The sequence below is a fragment of the Melozone crissalis genome, unplaced genomic scaffold (assembly GCF_028551555.1).
Source record: "Melozone crissalis strain CALT ecotype California unplaced genomic scaffold, PUWL_Pcris_2 ptg000004l_1, whole genome shotgun sequence".
In the NCBI taxonomy this organism is placed as follows: domain Eukaryota; kingdom Metazoa; phylum Chordata; class Aves; order Passeriformes; family Passerellidae; genus Melozone; species Melozone crissalis.
Window position 1 is genome coordinate 19,160,213 of NW_026535782.1, and position 21,750 is coordinate 19,181,962.

Sequence of the window (21,750 nt, forward strand, 5' to 3'; positions counted from 1 at the left end):
TGGCTGTTTGGGGACCCATGAGGTAAGAATTAGACTTCTCGATCCTTTAGGCCTAAAAGAGATGAATGAAACCAGCATTCACAATGCCATCAACCTGTTACGAGAGCTCAGTGTTTGCCACACATAATCTGAAAAGTCTCAAATTCTAAGCCAAGCTCCATGTCTCTTTGGGTTATTGATGTTTCCTACTTTCTGCATTGTGCTGTCATGTGTGCTAGATTCTATTTACCACTTCTTGGTTACAGTAGTTAACTGTATGTTTTTTTAACGCTTTTTCTTTTTTCCATGTAACCAGTCTGAAAAATATACAATAATTCATATTTGTTATTTGATGTGCTGAGTTTACTGTTACCTCTGTGTAATACTTTATGTTAGAGGTGCTTTAAAAGCAAATGACTCACTTTTCATCAACTGTTGCTTATGAACTTTGTTGAATCCAAGCCAGAATATGCTTTACAGCTGAACAATTTCGAGTAATAGACTCAGAATTCATTTTGCACAGCTTTTTGTGTGAACACAGATTTATTCCTGCAAACAAACTTGAAAAGCAGAAAAAAAGCAAATATGATTCAGAATGTCTGGATTCTGAATGCAGTGTAACTTTTGCAAAAATGCTTAGCAATTTTGTAGACTTTTTATTTCTATGTAATAGACATAAGTTCTAAATATACCAGTACTTCTAGAACTACTTGTAAACTATTTACTGTATTCTTAGATGCAAGGAATTTGAACAGAATTATCCAGTGCAGTGTTTTCTTTCTGCTGAGAGATGCTTTTTATGCCACTTAGGAAACTCCATTAATTCCTGAGGGCTCAATTGTGTCTGGTTAGGCAGAGATTGTAGAATTGTGTGGTGATGAGCTTCATTTTCTAAGATAACCACATGGACATAGAGTGCCTCTGGGGCTTAGGCTTGTACAGTCACAAAAACCTTATCTTTTTGAGATAACCACATTGACCTACAATGCCTCTGGCTGTGGAAATGGTGGATTTGAGGACAGGAACTTCAAAAAGGAGGTCTCAAACCTCATTAATGGTATGGAAAGCAAAAATCATCACGAGCCACTCTTTTCTATATATACAATAAGATTTCTGACTGCTCTTTCCTCTCTGCCTTCTGTCAGAGATCTAGTCAACAACCAGGTCAAATTTGCATCAGTTTGTTTCTGGTGTTAAAAATAAAAATGAATTCCTCTTAAACCAAAGCATATCATAATACAGCACGTACTCTGTGATGTTTCATTGATAAGAAAAGTATTGCATGGACAAATCATCAGGAGGGTTCATTATAGACACAAAATTGTTGCTGTCTTGTCTTGAAACAACAGGCCTGTGGCCCTGACATTTAATCAGAGCAAGAATGGCAGTTATTGAATCTCACATTCACTGAGTCTCAAATTAAGGTGACTTACTTATTAAGGCAAATAAATTGCAAAATACTATGTTTTTTGACATATTTTTCTTTTATTAGTTTCTGTGCTTGTGCTTTCACATGAAGGTGTGCTTTGGGACTTAAACTGTAGAGTGACTTTAAAAAAATTTCTTTCTGTCCCTTTATCAAGTATATTTAATATACTTATTTTATCGGTTTATTTACCTAGACCAATATAAGACAAACCTAATGCAGGATTTTGTTTAAAAATAAAGAGAATTATTTTTAGACTTATACCAATAATAGCTTAGTATTTGTTTCTCTTGAAAGTGTCCTTAGAGCCAGTATTGTTTATATAAGACCTAAAGTAAGTAACAGATGGAGAGCTAGCAGTGACTCAAATGCTTACATGCAGATAGATTGTACAACATGAAACCTCTGTGATGTTGAGTGGCTTTGCAATTCTCTACCCAGTGTGCCTAAATGTAATGAAGTGTTTGTAAATTCTCATAAGTTGATGGAAGATTTGATGCACTCAAATAACTAATCTGAATATTTCTTGGTAGAAATTAAATTTTATGTAGTATTTTGACTCTACTTTTACTTGTAATAGAGGTATAGATTACAGTTTATTGGTATTTACATCCTTGATAATTGTTTTCCATCTCACTATAAAAAACAAGGTTGAATACATGCATAGCATATTAGAATTGCCATTAAGCAAATGATTCCAAATTAATGTTTTGCCTTCCTATGCTATGCAAAACAAATTTTCTCCAATTAATTTACAATTACTTACTCTATAGTATGTCCCAAGGGAACACAAAAAAGCTCTGTTTATATGTTCCCTGCTATTGTTTCTGTAGTTTGATTAAACCAAACATCACAAGAATCCAAAAGGAAGCATATGCTCATAGCAGTAATGTCTGAGGCACTTTTAGTTTGAATGCTTCCCAAAGCCTAAATACAGAATTAGCCTCTATTATTTTACCCTTCCAATCCAAGATAATGCTGCCAGATCTGTTCAAAACTTCTAACCTGTTCAGGAGTTATGCTTGTGCTCTTGTTTTGCTTGTCAATCTAAGGCTATAATTTGTAGTTTTAGCTACATGCCAAAACCCTCATCCCTGATAACTATAGGAAAAATGTATCTGGGCTTATTTTCTTCTGCTAAGATGTTCCTTAGCTTTTGTCTTCTTTTCAGGTATGCGATGATATAGAAGTCAGCAGAGATAAGTAAAACAGGCAGAGCAACATTTACTGGTTAGAGCTTGTGAAAATAGCTAGCAGGAAGAATATTCAAACATACAAATGCTTATGTAAATCCAAAGACTTTTTAATTTTTGATTATTCTGTTTCAAGTACAAATTTAGAAATATTTTTACTGTCTTCATGGGCAAAGTTGTGTATTTGGAATGAGAAGTGAGGATATGACCAAGTGTCTTCCTCTATTCTAGTAAAAAATATTTTTGGGTGGAAACCAGAAAAAAATTCACTGGAAGATGGGAAAAAATGCTTGACATTGACCTATAAACTATAAATTATGAGTTGTGGCTTGGTTCCTGAGCAGACTGCTTGGATAAAGGCCTGTCTCTAGGACCAGGGGCTGTGGATCTCCCGTGGACAGAGAGACTCATTTCCAGGCTTCAAAAGTGAAAGAGCGACAGAGTTTTCCTTAAGATATGTTCATTAATGGCTGACTTCAGTTGACTCCTTTTTTATTATTCTGGTTATTTTGTACTACATTCCAAGACATCTCCTCATAAATTATATAGGGCCTAGACATGTAAAAAAGAGTCCAGCATTTTGGGGAAGGAGGGCATATAATGAATGAGCAACTGCAAAATCCTTTAATTCTTACTTTGAACTAAGTTTTAACTTAGTTTAAAGTAAGAATTAGATTATGAGAATTTGAGATCTTCATAATGATTGCCATAGAATTACTACAGAATCATAGAATTATTTGGGTTGAAAGGGACAATAAATATCATCTTATTTCCAACCTCTCCCACCATGGGAAGAGACACCTTCCACTATACCAGGTTGCTCAGGTCCCTATTACACTTTGGAAGAGGATATGCTAGAAGTCATTTAAGAACTTTTGAAGTCATTGCTTATTTTCTACTAGAACTGTACTAAAAAAGAATGCAGAAAACAACTATCAGGTTGGACAGAGTATACATTTTTCTACATACAGCTCCTAATCTTTGTTTTTAATTCACACAAAAACCAAAAAGAAAATGAGTTTACAAAAAACATACAATACTCTTTCTTTATTATGCTTTCTTAAAACTTTCAGAAAATACATGGACATGCTGGCACATGAAGTTCTGAATTCTCTGTGGTACTGAGAGATCCTAATAGAAGTGCACAATATTATTCTTTTACAGGCTGCTCTGTACCTCAGAAATAAACTGAGTAACATGTGGCAGTTGCTAGGGTAACCAGTTTTTTGCATTTTGCGGAAAAAGTCCAAGAATAAAACACATGTAAATTGGCAGTGTGGAAAGCAGTATCATATACAATCTCATATCTCAATTTCTTCTTTATGGTTTTTCTCTATACTATTTACATAACAATGAATTAGATCTGCTTCATCTTTTACTTTGAATCTTCCATACACTCGTATTTTGCATGGCTATGAAAGGCATTTAAGCTTTCAACTGCCAAGCTTAAACTGGTTTTTGCCCTGTCAAACTGTCTAGATTTACTGTCAATAAGATATAGCTGTGGTTGCTGTAAGTGCTCATCATGTTTGCTGTGTGTGATTATCAGGGCATGTAAACAGATATTAAATTGAATTTTAAAAGTTGTCCTTTGCACCTAAATATGATTTCCTGTAATTGTTCAAATTATTCAAGTTCCATTAAACATCTATCTTGACTATGAGAGTCTTAGTTAAAAGCCAGCATGCATTTAGAAAGACAAGATTTTCTTGTTCTCACAAGAGTCCTATTTAGGACTGAACTGGAATTCCTTTTAAAGCAAACCTTTCTGTGCTTGTTTTGGAAAATGTTTGTTAATAAATTCTGCAAATTACTGCATAATGAGAAATGCATCCTTGTTACAAGAAGAAATTATTTTATAATGAATCATTAACATTTTGATTTGAGTTACATTCAAATATTTAACCCTAGTGAATGCCAACAAGCAGACTTTGCCTGGAAGATGTAACGGTCATAGGTAAACATAGATTATATAGCCTATTATTTTGTTGAAATTCTTCTTCTAAAACTTTTTTATTCTTAATACTTTTGAATTCAGAGTATTCCAGTGCTAGAATATTTACTTAGGGAGTTGCTACAATACCAGTGATAAATATGAGCAATATAATTTACTTTTTTTCAGAAACATTTTTCTTTAAAAACATTATCAAATTATAGCATCCTAAAGAATAGAAATGCAATCTGTCTGCATGGGATGGTTCTAATATAAGAAAAATGCTTTAAAGGCCTTCCAACCCTCCCTTTAAACTTAGTAGTAAGTAAATCTCATGACAGTGATTTTATGCACATGCAGAACTAAGAACAGAAAGAACTGTCTTATGTTATCTACTGATAGGATCAGAGCAAAGGCTAGAATTTAGTGCTGCAGCTTATTTCTGTCCTGTTTTACACTCCATGGCTTCCATGAGGTTACAGCTAATACTATTATGTGGTTCTAGTTTGTTGTCCTTTCCACATTGCTTTTTTCAAAATTATGATGTACATGGTGTCCATTTAATAATCTGTAAAAGGGTACTCTAAATTTCAGGCAAATTTAATTGAGCAATTTGTGGTTTTTAAATTAGTCTGGTAGAGTATCTTGATAATCTTGATATTAGAGTAAGTAATCTTGATATTGGCGATAACTGTGGAAACTCAGCATAAATAACACCTTCAAACTAACAGGTTTTCTCAGCAGAACCACTTCTCATGAAACTCATTGCAGGTTTATACCATGTAAAGAGTGAAAGAGTTTAAATTCACTACATGAGGTAAAATACCATGCTAGGAAGTTAAAGCCAAAGTTTAGCACTTAATATGAAGTGCTCTAATTCATGATTGCTAAAGCTGTATTTTTGAAGCTGTGTATAAAACTGTAGTGTATTCAGTCCCAGATCTGTGGAAAACACTGAACACCTGGCTGAGCAGAAATACAGAGATTACAAATTAAGATGGTAATGTTTCAGGGAATCATGCTTCTCTCTTCCTAGAAAATAGCTGCTTTCTGTTAACTGAATAAATATAGTGTGTTATTTTAAATTTTTTAAACAACCTAGTAGGACATTTAAAGCATTTTTAGTGTTCTGCTGGGATTTCACTGAAGTACTCTTTGCTGTTACCTACTCTTGTAGGTAACAGCAAAGCAAATATTGCCTCATGCCCAAATGGGGTTTTATTTCCTTCAGCAGTCCAGCAGACTGTCTGCCTTTTCAGAATTTTCAGCTCCATACAACTAGCTCAGAGACAGATTGAACAGTGCCCTTCACCTCTAGTAACATCTAAATTGCTCTCATGTGATGCAGTCACACCAAGACATCTGAGCAGGCTCCGATGACAGCGGAGCTGTGCATCGTTACCCAAGGCAGGGATGGCAGAGAAGAAAGCCTTTCTACTGAGAGGGTCATCTTGGCAGAGTCAAGTGGAAGGGACCTCAGGAGCTCTTTAGTCCATCCTCCCACTCAAAGCAAAGTCTGCTCTTATGCCAGACAAACTCATGGAAGGTAAAAATCAAACTGGAGTTTCTTACTTCTTGCAAATCTTGTTCTTTGACCATTCCATTGCAAACAGATCATGGTGGATTCAATATTGTACTTTGACATGCCAAACAAGATTTATTTCAAAGCAATGCTAATGCAAATTTAATTTTTATGGAACTAAACATTTTCCTCAGCCCTGAGCATTGATTACTCTTTATTGAAAAAATAAATATCTACATTGTAATTAATGATGGAGTAGATGGCTTTAACAGAATTTTTTCAGACTTTCTGAAAGTTTGGCTGACGTCTATGTGAGATATTAAACGGTAGTAAAGTGTATTTAGCCACAACTTTTAATGTGCTTATAGTAACATTAAATCCATTTACTACAATTAGAGTAGTTGTAAATGGGTAGTCTACAATCTCAACATAACCATTATAGTTGGTTAGGACATATTTGTGTCAGGCATAGCTATTGTGCGTTTATTTAAACTTTTTATAATTTTTTCTTAATTTTTAATGGTTTCTATACTTGTTGCTAGGATTGACATAATGGCATACCAACATAAGATGCTTTTTGAAGAACTGATATATAAACCCAATTTAAAACAAAGATTACAAATACTAAATCCACATTCACTTAAGATAAATAGAGATTTTTTTGCTCCTTTTGTGAATTTTTAGTAAACCTCAGAAGCTGTCAGAGCAGTAATGAGAATAACATTTGAAAATCAGCAAATTTATGGATTTTCCAACCCTTAAAAGAGCAAAGGGTATTTCAGTATGGAGCAGAAGACCAGGACCTCCAATATGCAAATTCCAGATATGTGACTCTATATACTTTAATTGAACTGAAATGACCAAAGATCCTAAATGTACTTAACAATTTTGACAATTTATAGGTAATTTAAGATTATAGCATTTAAATCTTTGAAATTGTATATAATTTCAGTTATCTATTCTAGTTACGCTTTACTGTTAAATGATACCTGCTGAAGGCAGTATTTAAATGCCTAATGAAGGCACTTGCATCTGCACTGCCTTGAGTAGCCTCATTAAAATGACTCTATGCACTAATATCCAAGGTGATTGCTTCCTATCAGAGGGAGTGTGGGGTTTGTAAAATGCATGTTCAAACATGCATATTATCCTTGGGAGGAAGTGAGAAATGCAGAAATATTTCTGGGCAGTTCCTCAGATTGGCACTTCTTTCTGCCCAGGAAAGAGCTCAGCAGTTTGGCTGCTGCTGTTGGAGGACAGGGTACTTTTCCTTTTTTTCTGGAGCTTAGAATTTGGAGTCTAACCCTGGAATAGTATGCTGAATATCCTTTTTGCCTCTTATTTTACAATAAAAATAAAATGAGTGAAAGTGTGTTTGTCTGACAAAATATTGATGACTGGATAATCTATATCAAAGCAACATTCAGAAGAATATGTTATGTGAATTATACATGCTGGGTGAAATCGCTATTCAGACAAACATTTCTAGCTTAACAGATCATTATATTTGCAATTACCTCATTTTGTCTTCTCTCACCTCATAAGGATACCTCTATAAACTGGTATAATCATTGTTAATTATTCAATTTCTCGTGAGTGCGGTAGAGTTTTAGCCTTGTATTGGGCTTGCCAGCAACTAACTGGCCAAAATCAAAAAGTAAAATTACTGCATTGTGAGAGTGAAATGAAATAGTGGCTCTAGAGTCTCAGCTATCATTCCAGAAAGTTAACATGGTGCATCTTGTGTAAAAAAGAAGTATATGTTCAAAATGTTGTAATACACACAATATCTAGGATAATCTTATAGTGTAATATTTGGGAGGATAACTAAGTAACTATGTTTTGTTATAAAATGGTATAAAATAGGAGTTGTGCAGATAATGTCCCTCAAGCTACAGTGGTAATGAAGCACTACTTGGCTGTAATTATAGTTTTCATATTGAAAGGTTTTTTTTTTTTGTTTATAGTTTGACAAGAGAAAATACTGTACTTCATAAATTGATTGAATTGTTTCAGAACATCCTTTTGCAGTGCAGAAGGACGAAGAATTTTTACAGCACTGCTTGGTTTCTGTATGGAGCACACAAAAGAGAGCAGTTTAGTATTATGTAGTGAGTTTGGAGCTGTTCTTGCACAGAACAGGTTTTTCTGGAAGACTCAGCTCCCATGTGAGCCTTGCCCAGTGTGGTCTCTCGTGCCTCTCAGCTCCTTCCATGGCATGGAACATGGAGCCAGCTGGGGTGGGGAGCTCAGCAGGTAATTCTGCACTCTGGTGGAAACGCTGCACTGCACTGCACTGCACTGGGGTGAATTAGCTCACTGCTAAGTGTCATCTGCAAAAACTGCTGATGCTTGACATGACCTCTAGAGAAAGCTGCTTTCCAGAGGGGAGAGGAAGTTCAGTGACTTGAGAGAACTTGGCAACAGCAATGAGCTTGGGGTGAAGAAACAAATGTGTCTCTCGAGTCTTTCTATTTATAGCTACTGTGACACTAGCTAAAATCTTTGAGAAAAGTTTCTGTCTTCACATAAAAATTATTCCTGTCAAGATGGAAAATTTTATTAGGCCTTTAGGTACTGAATAAATCACATAAATATGATATAAATAATGACACATATATATCTGTTTTCAGCAGAGATATGCTACTATTGTAAAGTAGGAGACATTTGTATTGATCCTTATTCAGGGAATGAGTCCCATAATTGTACTTATTTAAATACCTCCCAAATCTGGCTTATTTTGCTCATTCTATTTCAAATAAGAATGACTTCTTGTTTTAGCACCATGGTAAAAAACTAACCAACCCAGTTTCCTTTAATCTCTCAACACCACGCTAGAAGAGCGCTAGTAATGTTCTGACCATCATGTTGCCTTTTTGGAGACAATTTGAGTCCTCTTTTCTTATCCAGGATGATGGTATAATAGCATAGGACTACAGCAATTTTAAAAAATGTCTCAACGCACAACTTTGCTCTTCATTGTGTGTTCTATTACAGCCCCGGTGTTTTTTGTTTTTTTTTTTGTTATTCCATAATTTATTAAATAGGTAATTTCTTAAGCTGTCTGATCCCTAGACATATAATTGTATAAAAAGTTTTTTTCTTGTTTTTTTCATACTAGTAGCTGGATGCCCAGGGATTTTTGGTGCAGCTGAACTTATGACTTGTACCTTTTTTATGCAAAATGTTATAGAGAATTTAAAGTATTTCCTGGCAGACTGGTTGCTATTTGCATAACAAGAAATGTCTATTAAAAGACTCTTGGGGTAATATTAATAATCAGCAGACATTTTGAAAAAATATTCCCTGTAGCATTTTATTTTGCTTTGCAGTGTTTACCTCTAAGTACAGATGCTTATTCAGGAAAGAGAAAAGCTAAATGATTTCCTTTGTGCCAGTGTTGTCAAAAAGCATTTCCCAGTTTGACTGAGACTGTGGGAGCTGGGAGCACAAAAGAGGCAAAATTCTTTTCTACTCTAATACAGAGGTCAGTAGAGTTAACTACCATTAAATTTGGGGCAGATATTGTAATGATTTCCAGAAATACAACAACTGAATAGAGATAATGTGAATACAGAGATCTTATTTCCTATTTCCTTTCAATTAGACCACTGCTGCTTGTGGACAAGCTGAAAGAGGCTTGAGATAAATCTTTTGTGAAAAAGAAGTATTTCAAAATGAAGGATAATGATCTTGAGGATATGCTGTATAAATTTGTGTTTATAAAATGAAACTTCCCCTTTGTTTTCATGTCTGCATTTGTTTTTGCTTTGAAGAAAAGTAAGCAGTTTGGTAAATGCTAGGGGTGAGAGCATGTCTGTAGCATTGATGTTTCATGCATAAAGAATATGAAATCCTGTTGGCAGAGAATTGGATCAAGGAAAATTGTGAATGGAGTTTGTACTTGGCCCTCATGAAAATACTCTTTTTCACATGGTGCCATATTGAGCTACTCCATGAAGAACCCAATGTAAAATAATCTTATTGACATCCATATTGGATCTTTCTCTGGTGCAGATGAATATAGCTCCATGTGCTGTGCTAATAAACATTTTTCAATTCAGTTCAGTTGAGGATATGACATTACTGAGGAAAAATTGATGAAATCATTTATAGATTTTTTGTATAACACTGAAGGTCATACTGTTGATTTAAATAAGTTCTTTATGAACTGCACCATTTCCCAATAATGGCTTTTAATAGTTTGTGGACTGGTCAGTTGAATAAGTAAAAGGCACAGTAATTCCTTTTTACAGTTACATTACAGTTTTAATGAGAAGCATTGATTTTTCTCTTAATACTAATATGTTTAATGACCTTTCTAATGACATCTGTCACTACTGTTTCTTCTCAAATTCTACTGGCATTTTCTTCCAGTGAAGCAAAGGACTTTAATTGCTTGTTGTGTTGTTAGAATGAGAATTAGTATTCTTTTAAAGTAGTATGAAGGCTTGTAGAAGTCATATTCTGTTAAAAAATAATTAGAAACTATCTGATGTTTTTGATCTTCAGAAAAATTTTAGGAACCCTCCGTTCCTTTGTCTTCAAAAAATAGTTCCTGGAGTGCTACATGTGAAATTGTCTTCAGAAAATAGTTCCTTGAGTGCTACATGTGAAAACCAATGTGAAATTGGTTTTTCATTGTCAGTTTTTGCTTCTTGATATGAAGCTGAGTTTGTGGAATTTGACATAGAAGAGTATGTTAAGGTAGTTTCTGACAATGTCTCCCTCAAGAGTTTTGTCTTCCTTCAGCTTTTAATGGTACTATCTGAAGAAAGGACTAAAACAGTCATGTACCATGAAACACTAAAACTATCTATATATAGTTCAAAAAGGTATACTTCTTCTCTTTGTGGTGACTTTTCTGTCAATTGAAGACAGAGCTGGTCTTGAAAAAGTCTTTTTGTTTTCTACTGCTTGTCTTCTTCTATTAATACTCTAAAACTTGCCTATTAAATACCAGTCTAACTTTAATTAAGAGTGATTGTCAGCAAGCAGCAAAGCTTTTGGCTAGCTTTTGATTGTTAGTACAATAAAGGTTATAGGTGAGAGTCAAAGAAAGTGGCTCCAACACTCCTAAATGGTTTGCTCTCTCTTGCAAATACTTAGTTTTGTTTTCTGGTGACAAAGGACAAGTGATTACAAGTGAAAAGCAGGATGCGAATATTTTCATAAGCTGCTCAGTCTTGATCATATAAAAAAGATTGTACATTATATTTTTGGATCTGCATTCCGGCTAGCAATGTTGCTGAGTTGATCTGGTCTAATTCAGGTGCCAAAATGAAGTACTCACCCACTTCAGGGTACTCCAAGCAGGCATGCTCTGATGTCATGCTCAGAGCTGCCACCCTAAAAGATGAGACTTTGGGGTTACCATAACAACATCAGCCAGTCGTTGGCTGACACTACAACATTATTGCAGGAGCTTGGAGGGAGTATTAACCAAAATACAGTCACCACACATTTTGCCTGCTTTGCTGGTTAAGAATGTCTGAGCTGCGTAGAGAAGCTTCATCTACAGCACGTTTTCTGTACATGTATGATTGAAATGACCACATTTTTCTGAAGCTCTTTGGCATATCTGTATTATATTTTGAAGTAGCACATTAGAGTATATGTGGCAAAACCCAAGATGCATTTCTGTAAAGTTACTCATATTTACTTATTTTCTACATTAAAAATGAATGAGGATAAACATTCACAATAGCTGAGAAGATAGTGAGGCATGTAGAAAAAGTTTCCTGAGTAGTCCTTTGCAGATAGCATGAAGAGATCAGAATCAGGTTTTCTCTACTTATTTTATAGCACATTTTGTAAAAATCCAAACCGACACCTGGAAATGCTTGTTGTGCACATGCAGTGTGAATGAAAACAGGATATTTAATTAATTAGACCAGAGATTGTGTTTCATGTAATAAAATAAGTCAGCTTGCTTTAAACAGGTTTCACAGACCACCTAAAATAGAGGAAGCAAGCTTGCCAATAGCTGGAGCTAATGCTTCAGTACCTTTCATTTTGTACTCTGAAAAGAAAACCTCTTCTTAAGCTCATTCATTTTCCAGAGGGAATGTCGAACGCCGTGGCATATTGTCAGAGCTGCTTTATTGTCACCATTTACAAAGGTCACCTGAATTAATTGACTTCTTACCATACGTATTGTTAAGCTACCCATTTCCTGACATTTTTGGAAAGGTGACAGTCTTAAAGCCAGTGGCTATCTGTTGATGGTTCTTTCACAGTTTGATTCTCAAAACACAGTAGTTCTAAAATTACAAACAAATAATTACATTGGTGCAAAGGAACAGAATCTTTATGATGTTCTCCAGAGTTCACAGGGGTGAGGGGGCTGAAGGGAGAAAAAGGGGTAGGAGAAATAATCAAAATACTGAGATGTTTTTAATACAGATGTAGTACTCTAAAAAGCAAACAAAAGCATACAGGAAGATGCAGATGGCATTTTTTTCACTTTGAAGCATACATTAGAGGGCTAACCTGTCTCTTTCATGGTTTAAAGTAAAATCTATCTCTGTCTTTCACTGATGCATGAATCACAGATCCATGCTGATGCACTTTACCAAATGTGTTTTCATCTAAAGGATACTGAGGTACTCTGATACTGCATGGAAGAAATGACAGACACATGCATAAGCACAAGCACATTAGGCAACTGTAGTGCTAGCCTGGAATTTTAAGTTGATTAGATTGGTTATATAGAAAATCACTGATATTTTTCTAGCTCCCTGCATTTGCTGCCTTCTCCTTCCCCCTGTGTTGGGTTCTCTTTCTCATCAGCAGTGCTGGGCAAAAACTCCAGCTAGACATGTGAAAACAAAGACATGGAAAGCAAAGGCAAACAGTTCTGAGCCTTGCTATCCTAAAACAGGCAAAGCTTTTATAGTGATGGATTTAAACACTCTCCTTCCATGTAAATAGAGACATCCTGCTGAGATCCTGTTAATTACCAAAGAAGATTAGAACTCCTCTGCTTAATGTGATCCTTTTTACCTAACGTCAGTTCCAGCTGCATCGGTAATCAGACATTCACAGTGTCCCTTCTGACTGGAAAGGGGATGTTTTTAAGCGAAGTCATTTGCCACAATCCTTAAGATGTAGCCTGGCAGAAATTCAATAACTGTTTGTGATATGCTCATTCAGCCTCATTGCTCAGTGGTTTTTAGGTCTTGACATAAAAAGCATTTCCCTTAATCCTAGCACTGGAGAGAGGAAAGGAAGCTGTCCTGTATTTTGTTTTATTGGTTTCAAAGCACAGAACAAGTGTTTAATTTAATATTGCCTCTGAAACATCAGTGGAAACATTCTTCTTTTATATTTTTTTATCCTTTGATGTTCTTTCAAGCTAAAAAAATGCACAGATCTAATGCTATTGCAAGCATGTTTAGATTATCTCTGGCATAAAAAGCATATTGCGTTTGCATTTCTGTTCAGGAAGTAATACATGAAAATACACACAAAAAATAACTTTACAAAAAGAAGAAAGGGTAAAGAGTCTAGAAGTTAGATAAAAGTCAGGATAAAATTGAAAATAAAGAGGAACTTACCCTATAATAAGAGTAGTTTCAGAGCTGGAGGAGTTCTTGCATCTCAGTAATTTTGAATCCTTAGTTCAGGTAGCGACATACTTGTATTGAAGCCAGAGTCTGTATAGGCGAGCACACACGTACGTGTGGGTGCGAGTCGGTGTGCATGCGTGTGTCTAACAGTCTATAATACAGAGATGTATCTATTGATATCCTGCAGCATGAGAGACTCTCGGTGCTGCCAGCTGAGATCCCTTGCGTTTGCCAGGCGCTGTTGCTGCCTGGCTGTCTGAGGCTCGCAATCCAGCGGAGAGAGGAAGGCGGGGGAGAGAGCAGCTCGCTAGCTGCTCCTGTTTCTCCTTGTTTCCATGGCGGTTAGCGGCGCCCGGCCGCGGCGCTGGGCTGTCGCTGCACGGCGCTGCTGTGGGGCGGTCATTGCCAGCGGGGCCGCGGCTCGGCGGGGAGAGCGCGCAGTGCGCGGCGTGCCCGCGGGAGGTGCCCGGGCCGTGACCGCGCTGCTGCTCGGGCACGGAGCCCGCGCGGCCGTGAGCGCGCCCAGGCTCCGCCGGGAGCGGCGGGGCATGCTGCCCGTCTGGGCACAACGCGCTGGGAGGGCCGCGGTTTCTACCCCCACCCCCTCTTTTATTTAATCTTTTTTCCCTTTAAGGGATGATATCTGTTCTCAGAACAACTTATTAGAGATCACTGAAGTTCTGCAAAGGCTGCTGTAGTTCAGAGGATACTGTGTGATGAAACCATTCAAGAAAAATGTGCTGTGCCTTGCCCCCAGTTTTGGTGCTTTTTTTTTTTTTATTTTTTTATTTTTTATTTTTTTAAGCTTAAGATTTGAAAAGATTTTGCATATTCTTCCTCTTCCAAATTTTATCAAATATTACATTTTACTATCTGTGCTTATCAGTAGAAGGTAAGAGCAATAATACATCTTCCTGAGAAATAAAATTTCTAAATGAACTCTGAAAGGGGTTGGTTAAACAAGAAGTCAGTTTTTCTCAATCTCTCTCTGCTTGAGTCTGTCTTGTGGCCATCCAATTATATAAACAATAGGATGCCCAGATTTTTCCTTTCTTTCTTCTTTCTCCCTTTATGCTATCCTTTTTGGTGAATGATTTATTTTTCCCCTGTTTATTCTCTTTCTATGGCCAAAGGGCATACAAACTATGAAGGTTTTTTAAAACTGTAGAATAATTTCTGATTATCATCACCCTTTCTGCTAAATACAGAGAACAATAAATGAGATAGATGTTGTTAGGAAAAGGTTTTTTATCATATATACTGTTTATATGGAAGAAATTACTTTATAATATAATATGATTAATAATTAAGCACAAAGAATTGGTTAGCAACAGGTCAAAAAGAACAAAATGTTGGATCTCTTGCGTGAATTCAGTCCCACAGCCCTGAGCAAGTCAGGCCACCCTCTAGTGGACTGAAGTGAGATGTAGTTCTCATTTCACACTCATCTGCTTTGAAGAAAGGCTCACAATCTTGTCTAATAACAGTATGAATATTTTCTGAAGATTAGAAAGAATGGTGTGAATTAGCGTACTTTTTGCTACAGCAATAGCACCAGAATTTTACGATAAAATGGTTGCTATTTTATATATACTGAGTCTCATCTCAATTCACTTTGGATCAGATCTTGGACTGCATTATTTTTGTTTTTATTTAGTAAGAAAATAATTTTATTCTTCACAAAATCACTTATTATGAAAATTGAATTAAATGAATGCCACCATTCTGAATAAATTTCAGGTTGTTACAATTGGTTAGGGCAAATTTTACAAATCTGCTCCTGTTAGCCTCACTTACACTGTGGCTATGTTAAAGCAGTCTTTTCCTTCTGCCTCAAATTTTTGAATGCTGCACTTAAGCTAGCTACAGTGAACAAAGATTTAAATTTTTTCAAAGATGTGTGCTGTTCATTTTTCACTCATCCAACTGAGTGAGACTGTTTCATAGATGAAATAATAGCATTTATGTGACTGATTAGCTGAAAATAGGTGAGATACTCTAGGCCAGGGAAAGACCAAGTGGTCTTTTTATTTTCTCTCATTCTTTGTTATGGATATTCAATTTTTTTCTAATGTTAGCTAAAGCGTTATAACGATAAAGTTGGGGCAAACCTATCTTTGGTTACCTTTCAGGTCTTCTTGCCTGAGTTTGGGTCAGGGAAAATTAAGATCAGAAAGATGTCACATCATTTTTCTGTAGCCTCAGGGCTCACTGGTGAAACCTTGTTTTTCCTTTGCCCCCACGAGGTGGCTCTTGGAGCCTCTGATCTATGTGATGTTCACCACCATGAGCCACAGATTCAACCCATTTTAAACTTCCAAGTCAGCCTTTAAGCTTTCCCTGCTGCACAGCATAATGTCCTGTGTTGGATGGGATAATGCTCAGGATGTTTTAAGTAAGCACAACCCAAAGCCAGAAGAGTAAGACCTCTTGCCATGGTAGCTCCCACAAAAAAAATGGCAATCCTTCCTGATCTCAGCCCTCTCCTCCCTTGCCCCCGCAAAAGATACTAACCTGTGCTAGAGGGGTGGGATTGTGGGGGCAGTAAGAGACAAGAATATTTCAAAAAGTTTGGACGAAGTTGAAAATGTTCCTTTAAAGATGACTAAAACCTGCTAGATTTCATATCTCATCCAGTGGAGAAACAGATGATCTGGAGGAAGGTAAATAGATAGGGACTAGCATTATGTGAATGTGAAATCTTCACTATGTGAAATCATTCCTGGGTTTTGCCCCTAGCCTCTTCATGAACTCGCTGTCATTCATTCAAAATTTGGCTTTCTAATTAACATGAGAATCATGCAAAAACATATTCAGTGATTTGACATGTGAAATTAAGATTAGAGAAGTGCTTCATTTTGGTTGATTGGTATGGACTGTGTAATTAGAGGGCTAGATAATTAAATCAACTAAAGTATACTTGCATAAAGAAAGTGAGTTCTTATGATAGACTATATATGCAATTAAAGTACTTCCTTGATAGGCATACATTTACATATTAGTTAAAATGTTATTAAATCATACTAAAATTCTGTTTTGTAAAAAAAGTGAAGTAATTGAATTTTATTATTTAGGTAATGCTAAAGAATATTTTTTAAAACTATCTGCAGGAGAAAAGTATCTTTTATAACCAAAACAATTATGATTATTAAAGTTCATTAAGTTATTTTTCTGCTAATTTCACTGTGATGCTTGATGGTTTTAAAATAGCAATGTAATCAATTTTATGAAAATCATATATATAGCTTAATAGGTAACAGGATAGGAAAAATTCTCTCAGACTGATAGAGAGACAATGAAATTAATGCAGACTAACTCCAGCAATTTATTTAGCATACATTTTATCTGATTACTGAGTTAACGTTAAATAAACTAAGTAATTATTTGTTTTTAATGGACAATAAACACAATCCATAAATCCCTTCGTTATTTAAATACAATGATTCTGTGTCTGCATTTTTTTTCAAAATTGGAAAATTATTTCAAAACTTTCCCCCCTTTTTCATTATGTAGAAAGGCAGAGCATCCTTGGACTTCCATATCCTTTTTTTCTGGTTCAGGATTACCCATGACCATTTCTAGTGTTTTCAGTCTGTGAGAACACAGCTCTGTTTAGAATGCAGCAAGTGTAGTTAAAAACTGTAATAAATACTGTGCAGTTACAGTAAAAATACCACAACTATTTGATTTAAAATCTAAGATGACACACTTTATTGGAAATTGGAAATAATTTTTCAAGCATGTATTCATACAGATTATGGCCATGTGTAAAAGAGACAACACTTTTGGAACAGCTTTATCACTTATGACTACATGTGCTCCTATCCTGGTTTCTGAGGCATCATGACTACAAGGAAGAGGCTCAGTTGTGGCTTTTCTCACTTTCTTCTTGTAGCCCATTGAATAAAAAAGACGTGAGCTGGTGGGGTTTTGTTTGACAGATTAATTCTCACCAGTTCTGCAAAGCACACCTTTTTATATCTTCCGTGTGGGTTGTGGAGTATTTTTTTCTGAGTGAAGGTCAGTTTCAAAGAAATCTGTGTTGTGGCATCATCTGTTAATTTATTAATTGACTTACAATTTATAGCTGGTTGTCATTGTATGATTTGCCTGGAAGACCACCCCTTCATGTAACCCTGTTCTGCCAGCATTTTCAGTGCAATGTTATCAATCTGACATTGTCATGTGCATTTGACAACCTTGCATTGTCATGGCAAGACTATTGATGTTTCCCTAAAGGGATTATGCTGCCATAAAGACTAATTTTTATTAATATGTATCTTTCCAAAATTGAATCTTTTTTTTTTTTCAGTGATAAACAGAAGAAACATTTCTGGCTCTTGTTCTTTGTCTTTTTGGAGATGAAAGGCTTGTTGCCAACAATGAATTCAAATTTCTAGAGTTTCACTTCGTAATGAAAAATGCTGTATCAGATTACTTAACGTGCTATGAAATTTCTTTTATCAGATCTGAGAGTTAGTGTTGATACTATAGAGCAAAAGTGGATGGAAACAAATCTGTAAAGAATTTCACACAAGGAAAAATTCACTTATGCACAAAGCCCCAGTTACTTCTTTAAATGCTATGTAGGTAGTAGGTGCAATATGACTTGGCAAAATCTGGAACTCAGTAAAGAACCTTATACTACAGGCAAATTCAGTCATGTGTGATGGGGTTGACTGAAAGCAGGGGTGAGGAGTTGATCTTGGTGATCAAGGAGATATTTCCTATTCCGGAAAACTTGCCTATTTATGTAGAAACTATTTGCTATGAAACAAAAACTATGAGATCCCAGGCAAAAGCTATAGTCTCTTTCCTCATTATAGATCCCAGAGCCATAGTCAGTCTTCTGCAGGAGTGGCTTCAGGTCTGAAAAATCTTAACAAGTTTTATCCCTACTGGGTCCAGCACAGGGGCATATCTGAGTTCTAATTTTCATCCTTGACCCCATTCTAATAGGCGAGAATCCCTGGCATACCAGTATCAGCAGAAGGCTGGAAGTGAGTCACGCATAGCAACCACAACCTTGCTGCGTCACATGGGATTCTTAATGAAGACACAGTAGTAAAAAGCAGCTAGAGAATCTTTATATGCAGCTGGATAAGGCTGATGAAATATCTGTAAAGCAATTTTCAAGCTCAGTGTAAATGTTTAAAAATTGATTTCATCTCACAAAGTTTGTCTTGTGGTGACATCTCAGGTTTTGTAGCCTTTGTTAATTGGATATAACTTACTGAGATCTTCTCTGTGGTGGATCTTTAGGACTGAGATACCCTTGTAGATTTCTGAAGGATCTGCTTGTTTGTGATCCTTGTTTGTGGGAGTCAGAATGTACACGGAATATAGCAGTCAGTGTCGTAGCTCTTGGAGCTAATCTGGATCTAAGGCTGAGGAAGAAAATAGTGGCAATAATGATTTGAATGTAAGGCCTAGAATTTCCATCCTGCTGTCAATTTGTTGTAATTGGATGGTGATAGGTATGGAAATTTCTCTCCTTACAGGGAAACCATTTTCCTTTTCTTTGCTCATATCTTTTTTCCTTTCTATGGAACATTAACTGGTATTTTGTCTGAAACAGGTTTGTACTTTTTCTGTTGACACTGTGATGTGGCAAATAGTATGTGATCAGTGAAAGGGAACCTCCTTCTCCCAGTAAAAAAATTATTTTAAATTTAGCCATCTTCCCTGATAGTGCCACATTTGTGGCAATATATGTGATATATAGTGTGTGTTTTGCAAGGGCAGATCTTCAGACTTGAATTTTTAAACTTTTTTGATGAAACTAAAAAAACTATTCTTGTTACATTTTATTGTGGTTTAATATTAAAATGGGTGGATAACAATAGAAATTCTAAATTATCTACTTTTCATAACTATTTGCACAAGAGCTGTATTGGTGACTTAGAAAACTTTAGAGTCACTAAGCTGAATATTAGAACTAGAATGTCATTTTGCTTTTAGTTACTTTTACTCTGAGACTGAGAGAGGTATCAGTTATTTTCCCATGCCATCAACAGCATGAATTTGTTGTGGTGATGACAAGAAAGAGCACGAGTAAGTGCAATGTGCGCTCAAAATATGGTTACCTAATGTTAATTTGAATAAAGTACACTAAACTATGGAAGTGTAATGAGTACCTAAGTGAAGCCCTTAGTTATACAATTTCATTTTTTTCAACTTACAGATCTAGAAAATTAATTAAAAGGTCACTGTAACATAGAACATCCATACTGATTAAAACCCAAACAGTGTAACTAGGAATGCAGTAAATGTTTTCCCTCTCATCTCTAGTTTCACTTCCAAATACTGTACACATTAAATATTTTTATTTAAATGTAACGCTATCTTTAAATCAATAAGCTGGGGGTAGAAAGGATCATGTACACCATGACTTACTCTGGAGGAGGAGTTGTTTCAGAGGCTTTCACATAGTTTCCATTACTAAGGAGACCACTTATTTTGTCTGTGCATGTTTTGAATAGATCTCTCATTTGAAGTCTGGTGCTCAGACACAGGATTGCATTGTAGCACTGAGAAAGAAGTAAAGGAAACAAAAGAGGCATAAAACCACTCCATCTTTAGGGAATATAGCATATTGTATTACATGCTTATGAAAGTGTATATATCTATGTATGCTTATGAAAGTGTAGATATCTATATCTGAGAAATCTGTCTATATATGTATGCATTTTGATTATTTTGATCCTACAAAAAGCAACATGAAAATATTAATTAGGCAGGGAAAGCAGATCTTATTACTCCTGTTCTTTGTATGCCTCTATTGTAAGGACAGTTGAAAAATCCGGTGCACCATTTCAGTAGCCACAAATATGAGTCCTGATTTTCAATTCCTAAAACAAAACATGGTGTGAGATCAAAGTAGAAAGAAATTCCTATGCATGGTTTTGGATAAAAAAAGGCTGCAAGGATAGCTCTGCATTCAACAGCTGATCAAACCTTTGCTTGCAAAATGAGTCTGTTTTGGCAAAATTCTTGATGAAATGCATGACCTGACTGCAAATACACACCAAACCATATTTATACATATGTTAGAGTTGGGTCAGCACATTTTCCCTACATGAATAGCACATATATTCTGTGCTGACCAAACACTTAACCAACAATTGAATTAATTACCCCCTATCACCAATTATGTATGCTCAGTTGATATGCTCAGAATCAAAAATGTTGTCTTAGTACAGCCAGATGAATCTGGCTTGATATGTTTAAAGTGTAAGTATTTAAATGACTTGTAACTGATTTAAAGTATCCTCAAAGTTGAGAATTGTTCACAAATAAGTTCAAAGTGTCAGAGAAATGTAGAAATCCAGAAGATTACCAGAGATCTGTAGCGAAGTCAAGTTTCTGGCTAATAAATGTTCTTATTCATCATGCTCTGCTATATGGGTTAGTTTATCATATAGTTATCATATAATCATTAGTTTATCATATAATTTTTTTGTGAAACGGGATAGAAAATTGAAGACCAAGATGGAAATTCCCATTTTCAAGGGCTGCAAAGCCCTGGCTCTGTAGGGTCATGTGACAACAAAACTCCTGCTGTAGAAAATTAATTTCCCCTATGTTTTGTGTGTGTTTTAATGCCATATTTTGAAATTAAGGAATTTAAGTCATCAGTTATTACTATCTGATATGTCTGATGAATAATTATTTGTAATATATGTTGCATATTTCATGAGCCACTTTGGGTGACAAAAGTTTACTTTTAAAGCTAATATGCCTCAAAGGGATTTATGTGTGTGTTTGTGTGCACAATTAATAATCAGCCTATAGATTTTTTGCAGTAACTCATTGACTGTTAAAAGCATGGGAAAATGACAGCTGTGGTAAAGCTGACAAGTCCTTGTCTTGACTTAGGTGAATACTTTTGGGTGAAGCAAAATAAATTAGATTACATAGAGATATAAGGACTCATTTGCCTTGGCTAAGAAATATCAATTTTTAATATTTCAGAATATTTGTGTTATTTCAATACTGTAGAGGTTATGTTTACTTTATACTGTTGAATTGTAAGAATTCACAACACCTCTCAAGGAACACTAAAAGCATTGCTATTCATTATCCTTTAGTATATGTCTGCAGCAAGAAATAAAATCTTCAGTGTT

General features: G+C 35.6%; 2 protein-coding genes across 3 annotated transcripts in view; one reads left to right on the forward strand and one right to left on the reverse strand.

Annotated features, from left to right (window-relative positions):
- LRRN3 (leucine rich repeat neuronal 3) overlaps nucleotides 1–13,970 on the reverse strand; it is a 32,237-nt gene extending 18,267 nt beyond the window's left edge. Inside the window, exon 1 of the mRNA XM_054276069.1 lies at nucleotides 13,613–13,970. The gene's annotated coding sequence lies outside the window, so the exon portion shown is untranslated. The remainder of the gene's footprint in view (nucleotides 1–13,612) is intronic.
- IMMP2L (inner mitochondrial membrane peptidase subunit 2) overlaps nucleotides 1–21,750 on the forward strand; it is a 407,502-nt gene that overhangs the window by 181,983 nt on the left and 203,769 nt on the right. The window lies entirely within an intron of this gene.